The sequence below is a fragment of the Phalaenopsis equestris genome, unplaced genomic scaffold (assembly GCF_001263595.1).
Source record: "Phalaenopsis equestris unplaced genomic scaffold, ASM126359v1 Scaffold000002, whole genome shotgun sequence".
Lineage (NCBI taxonomy): Eukaryota > Viridiplantae > Streptophyta > Magnoliopsida > Asparagales > Orchidaceae > Phalaenopsis > Phalaenopsis equestris.
In genome coordinates, this window is record NW_018164444.1 from 53,615,759 (window position 1) to 53,622,397 (window position 6,639).

Consider the following 6,639-nt stretch of genomic DNA (forward strand, 5'->3'; position numbering starts at 1 on the left):
TTTATGGTGCAGAAAGTTGGCCTTTAAACGGGAATGATAAAATTGTGTTGTTGAGATGAGAATGCTTAGGTGGATGAGCAGCTTGACACTTCAGACAAAATATGAAACGAATATTTCAGTGAAAGGGTTGGTGTAGCTCCAGTGACATACAAGATTAAAGAATCATCGTAAATGGTTTGATCACATTAAATGTTGATCGTCTAATGATTCTATTAGGAGAGTGAATATTTTAGATTCGATTTATGTTAAGAAATGCAGAAGTGGGCCTAAAAAGACTTAGGCATATTGTATATAAAATGATCTTAGTTTATTAGAATTAAATGAAAAAAAGACACTCAATAGGACACAATGGAGAAAAAGGCTTATTGTTGTTGTTGTTGTTGTTTTCTGCATAGGAATTGTGGGCTATGTATGTAAATCATCCATAAGAAAATCCAAACTGAAATCTTTGATATGTGAGTTTGTATTTATATGAACTATATATACAAGAAGAATATGTTTCTTCATCTCCTATCTCTTGGAACTATAAAAATACTATATTCGAAAAAGTTGGGCACATAATGGTCTTTTTTTTTTTTGTAGCGCAAACAAACCATGCATTGATGTTAATGAGAGGACATGATTAACTTCTTTTATTTTCCTTTGTTTTGATTTTAGGCTTTAAACTGATTCTTAAATTATAAATACATACCAGCAGTTCTAGGAATCCAATATACATAGCGGACAACTAGGTATAAACAACAATGAGCAAGAGACAAGGAGTGTATTTGGGCAATTTTGTCAAAATGTTATTTTCTAGACAGTTATTACAAGCCATATTGCTTTTCAAACAATTGCGCTGGAACAAAAATTGTGGCAGTTTTAATAAATTTAGTGAATAATGTAAATTCACATTTATTAAATCCAAAAGGGTTAAATCTAACTAAATTCCTTTGAAGTGTTTGGCGACGAGAGAAGCAACAGCCCAAATGTGTGTTTTCTTTCACTTAAATCCATTAATTCCTAATAATTGTATTTAATGAATCCAGGATTTACATTAAAACAGAGGAAATATTAGATTTATGAGATGAGGAGCTTTATGTACAGGTAAGGTGGCATATATGCAAAAAGTAAAGTTTAGGTGTTAGATAGGTAAGTACATAAGAATTGAGTGGTATTTATGTGAATCTTACTAACTAAAATCCAAAAGGACCAATACCTCCAGTAACGGTGTAATTGTGTCACTCCAAATAAAATAGCTCCAACAGAAGCTAGCGATCCAGCTATTACGCAGCAGTGCCATAAGCTATGTTATTCACTTCAGTAACATGATACGAATACCTGCACCATAAAATAAGCATAGGAAAAGCTTAGTGGAAGAATATTATAAACAGGCGCTAAACTAAATAATGATATTTATACAGGAATAATCTTTTTCTTCATAGGTAGGCCTATAAAAGATAAGGAAGATTTACATACATACATACAACTCAGTTCATATGCATTTACATATATAACACCTAAACTTCAATTTTTACATATATGACATCTTACCTATGCATGAGTAGCTTGAATTCGAAATTTTTCTTATATGATGGCATGTAAATAAATTTATTATGAAAGCTTTATGCACATATCACTTTTTAAAAGTTCGGGCATTTATTTTGTTATTTGAAAATTATTAAATGGTATGCAAAAAATAATGTTATGGATGGTCTTACTGGACATCTACAAGGGGATGTACCTTGGTGTATGCTTTTTGCTGATGATATTCTTCTCGTGGATAAAACGAGAGAAAAAGCCCAGGAAAAACTTGAATTATGGAGGTCTACATTGGAGTCTAAAGGCCTACGTTTGCGTAGATTTAAAACTGAATTTATGGAATGTAATTTTAATAGTAGTAGATCTAGTGACGGAGTTGTAACTATGGTGTCAAATCATTAAAAAGTGTGATTATTTTAGATATCTCGTGTAAATTGTTCATAATGATGGTGATATAGAATTCAAGTAGTGGAGGAATGCATCAGGTTTATTGTTTGATAGAAAAGTTTCGCTTAGACTTAAATGATGGTGGTGAGGCCTACAATGTTTTATGGTGCAGAAGGTTGACTTTTAAAAGAGATTATAAAATAAAGTTAAGTGTCGCTGAGAGGAAAATGCTTAAGTGGATGAGTGGCTTGACACTTAGAGACAACATTATATATTCATGGTACGGTTGGTGGTGCTCTAATGACAGAAAAGATTAGAGGGAGTCATCTTAGATAGTTTGGTCACATTAAATGTAGACCATCTGATGATTCAATTAGGAGAGTAGATATTTTAGATTTGACTTATGTTAAGAAATGCAGAAGTGGGCCTAAAACGACTTAGGCATATTGTATATAAACTGATCTTAGTTTATTAGAATTAAATGAAAATATGACACTCAATAGGACACAATGGAGAAAAAGGATTCATGTTGCTGACCCCATTTAGTGGGATAAAGGCTTGTTATTGTTGTTGTTGTTTTCTGCATAGGAATTGTGGGCTATGTATGTAAATCATCCATAAGAAAATCCAAACTGAAATCTTTGATATGTGAGTTTGTATTTATATGAACTATATATACAAGAAGAATATGTTTCTTCATCTCCTATCTCTTGGAACTATAAAAATACTATATTCGAAAAAGTTGGGCACATAATGGTCTTTAATCTAATGATAATCAAGGACAAACTTTCAATGTAATACAGTCTTGTGATGCACCTGCACCAGCACCTGCTCCTACAAGGGGGAGAGCCAAAGGGAGAGCTCTTGCTGCAGATGACTAGTCAGTCCAAGGAGGATCGGTCTGGACCAGTCGAAACTCAGCCACACCAGTCGGTGGCCTGGTCAAGCCAACCAACCCGGTCTAGGAAAGGCTGAGCACGATTTCAACGCCCGGATGAGACTCACACAGTTGCTAATCACGTACAAGAGGAGGCTTTGGGAGAGAAAGTTTGAAAGGAGATCTTGGAGAGTATTTATGAGGTGTAATTAGCTAGGATTTGTTTTAGGTTTTAACTTGTTGTAATTTTACTTTTGTGGCGTCAGGATTTGTGGAGGAACTATCTACCTCCCAAAGAGTAGATCAATGTTGTGTCTTATTTAATTTCATTGGCATTAATAAAATGAGCCCTTATTTGAGTTTCCCCGTATCTCTATTGAAATTCATCTGATGTTGATTAGCTGTTTTTCATTCAGAGTCGCATCAATTTGCTTTGCAACCTTTTCTTCAGCTTTCAAAATTCTTTTGTGACTACAAAAGCTCATTAGCGAAAATTGAATTGTTTTAATCCCTATTCTGAAATAACTAGTCTATTGTTGCGTTTTGGGTTATGGATTATCACTATTGATGTTAAGGGTGGAGCAAGAAAGTAAGAAAAAGGATGGCAAAATTAAAAATTAAAGAATGACAATTATTTATGTTTAAATCTTCAACTCCTTAAAAAAATGTTAAAGTTATTATAAATATTACTATTAAAATATGTGTATAATTAATATTAAATTAATATTAATATTTCAATTTATGGGACTAAATTTTTACTGTATTATATGTTTTAATAAAAAAGTTAAGGGTCATGAGCATCTTCCCCAGCTACACTCAGTTTCATCAACTGGGGCCCAAGGTTATGTCATGATGAGAATGGCAGTAGCACAAATTGCATTAACAAGAAACAAAGAGATTAGCCTTCACTTGGCGAGCAATTTAATTTTCTTTAAATATATTAATTTTTTTTTTAATTTCAACTCTGTCTAATAAGTTTAATTGCTCAAAACTTAACGAAAAATATATATATTTTTTCAAGTTTGTCAGCCCTCGAGAGAAAGGCTAGTTCCAGCTTGAAGCCTTGCCCTGGTGAATGAAAATTATGAAAGAATATTTGTGTTGTTGAATCCAAAAATGTCCGGGAAACACACCTAAAGAATAGAACATTCTATAAGGAATTGATTAAGAGAGAGAGAGAGAGCAGTAGTAGATAGATAAAATGTGTCACTTATTCATAATATAAACCCTATTTATAGGCATGGGTCCCAATATTATAAAAATACATATTAGCCCCCTCATTATTACTTTTTCAGATGGGGTTTACTTAATAATTACAAAATTATTTGCAAATAATAAAACCGAAGACCAATTTGATCGATGAGAATTGTCGACTGCATGGCAAGCCTTGAGACGGTCGATATATATGCTTACCATCGATCGTCCTGAGATTAATTACAGCCTTACAGGATTTTCTCTTAGCGTCTTCTGTCAATCATTTAGATAAGGTGTCTCCTTCGCCAATACTCATCTGAAAATGATCGTTGAAAGCTACATTTGATCGTCTGCATCTTCTTCCTTAGCCGCAAGTCTGCTTTGAGATCCGTGTCGACATATTTTTATGTGCACATATTTAGTTCTCTAATTTTCTTGCTCCTCTGAAGTTGTTCAGTACCCAAGAATAAGAGAATTTTTAAACACGTATGAAAAAATTACATGATATTCTTACACAATAATGGACTTCCCTGGATTCTCGTGCCTGGGTCATTATGTGCCTGGGTCATTATAAATAAGCTTCGAGCAAGAGAGGCTTGCACCGTGTTCGTCTCTTCTGATTCCTTTGTCTCGTGTCCTCTTTACGCGTTTTTCGCGATGTCTGACGAAGGAGTTTCACCTTCTGATAAGAGTGTCCTCCTCAAGGCTATGAGCGATATGTGCACGCAAGCCCGTAAGTTAGATATGAAGCGCAAACCAGCGGGTGAGGTATCCACAGAAGGGGTGAGTAGGAAGAGAGTTGTGCTCAAGCCTAAAGCCGGCAATCGCGAGATCCGACCTAGTTCTTCTGGTTTTCTTGCAAGGCCTCCTCAGGAAAGGGTTGTGGGACATGTAAGAGGTCGTCCTAAGGACCATCCTACGGGACACTCGTCAGGGGTGAATCTTCCTGCTGTGAGAGAAAAATTGCCTGTTCAGGAGGCTGTGAGGATCGCAGTTCCCCAAAGGAGTGCAGAGGAGGCGGCGGCTGAGGCCGAGACATGGCTTTGACCGACTAGGAGTGATTTCTCTTCTGAGGGTGGAGGACCAAAAAAATTCGGTGATAACATTTTCTCTTATATCACATTTGAATGGGTACGAATTCTTGGTATGTAGTTTGAATAAATTTTTGCATCTCTCTTTTCAGCGACTGAGGTCCTTCGTTCCTGTCTAATGTTGTACTCCTTGGTTCAGAAATACTCCTAGAAGTCGTTTGGTTTGATTCCTACTACAAAGGTTTCGGTCCTTTCTACGGCGGTTGTAGAGGAGATCCAAGATTGTTTTGTTCTGGATCTCACAATTCTCCTGCAACCGACCGACAACCATGAACAGGCTACGAATGAGTTCTCTCTTGACCTTGTATTCTACAAGGATCATTTTAAGATGGATCTTCGGTTACCATTTTGTCGAGAGTTGCGTTCAATCTTCAACCACTATGGCATCATCCCAACTCAGATCCTTCCAAACTCGATCGTCGCTATCATAACCTATGTGCTCTTCTGCCGGAGGATGAATATCTCATGGTCAATCGAAGTCTTAAATCAGTTCTTCTCCTTTTGGATAGGTCGTGATGGTTACATCTAGTTTGTCGTGGACACCAAGATTCAACTCTGCAGGGGCTAGAGAATAAGGTGAAGCACTGGAAGATGAAGTTAATGAGATAATTATGGGTATTTTATTAGGATTAGTTCATTATTACAACATTTTGATTCAACCTATCAAATTTCATAGTTTAAAAAGTTCAATTCTCAGTTCCTTCCAGCCTCGTATTTGGAGTACACACTAAATTTTGGCTGCCCTATTTTTTCTTTATGGATTCTACAATGCATTGCCTATGCTAGAACTCGAGAGTTAAACTAAAAAGTAGTCAATAGTCGAACTTTCCATGGAAGATTTGATGTTGTTTGAATTCATGAAGAATACATTGGAAACTTGTAGCAATTGACTAAAACTTGAAAGATTTAGAAACATTTCTTAGGCAGTGTTTGGCTACATCAAGGGCTTATGTTAAATAGGATTTAGTAAATTCAGATTTATCGAATCCATTTTGACGGGGGGAAGCATCAAAACCGCCGATGGTAAATCTGCCTACGACTTAGATTTAATAAATCTTAATTTACGTGACGAAGAAGACAAAATGTGGGGAAAATCAAGTAGAAACGCGAAAAAATTTGGTTTAACGTGATGTTGGATTTAAGCTTCAATTTTCGATGTTTGGCTAAATTTAAGCTAAATCCATTGTTAAATATGACTATTGATAAGCTACCAAACACCACCTTAGTTTGAATCCTTCATGGGCAATAAATATGAACATTGAATCTTGGAATAACAAATTCATTATCTTCAAATATTGTCCATACATTGGTTGGATGTGTATATATATGGGCTCTTTTACTACTCCATTGGGTGAGTCACCTTATATTAAATATTGGAGTGAGGCTTGGTTCTTCTTTTGAATGATTTATACTCTTATCTACTTTCTTCTTTTTTTTTTTTTTTGCTTTTTATAGTCATTAATTTATGGGTATTACTAGAATGTTGCCAATTGTGATTCATGTTGAAATTCTTTTCTTATCTTAGTGTATACTCGATCATTACTAAAATTTTATGTGCATCCATTATTT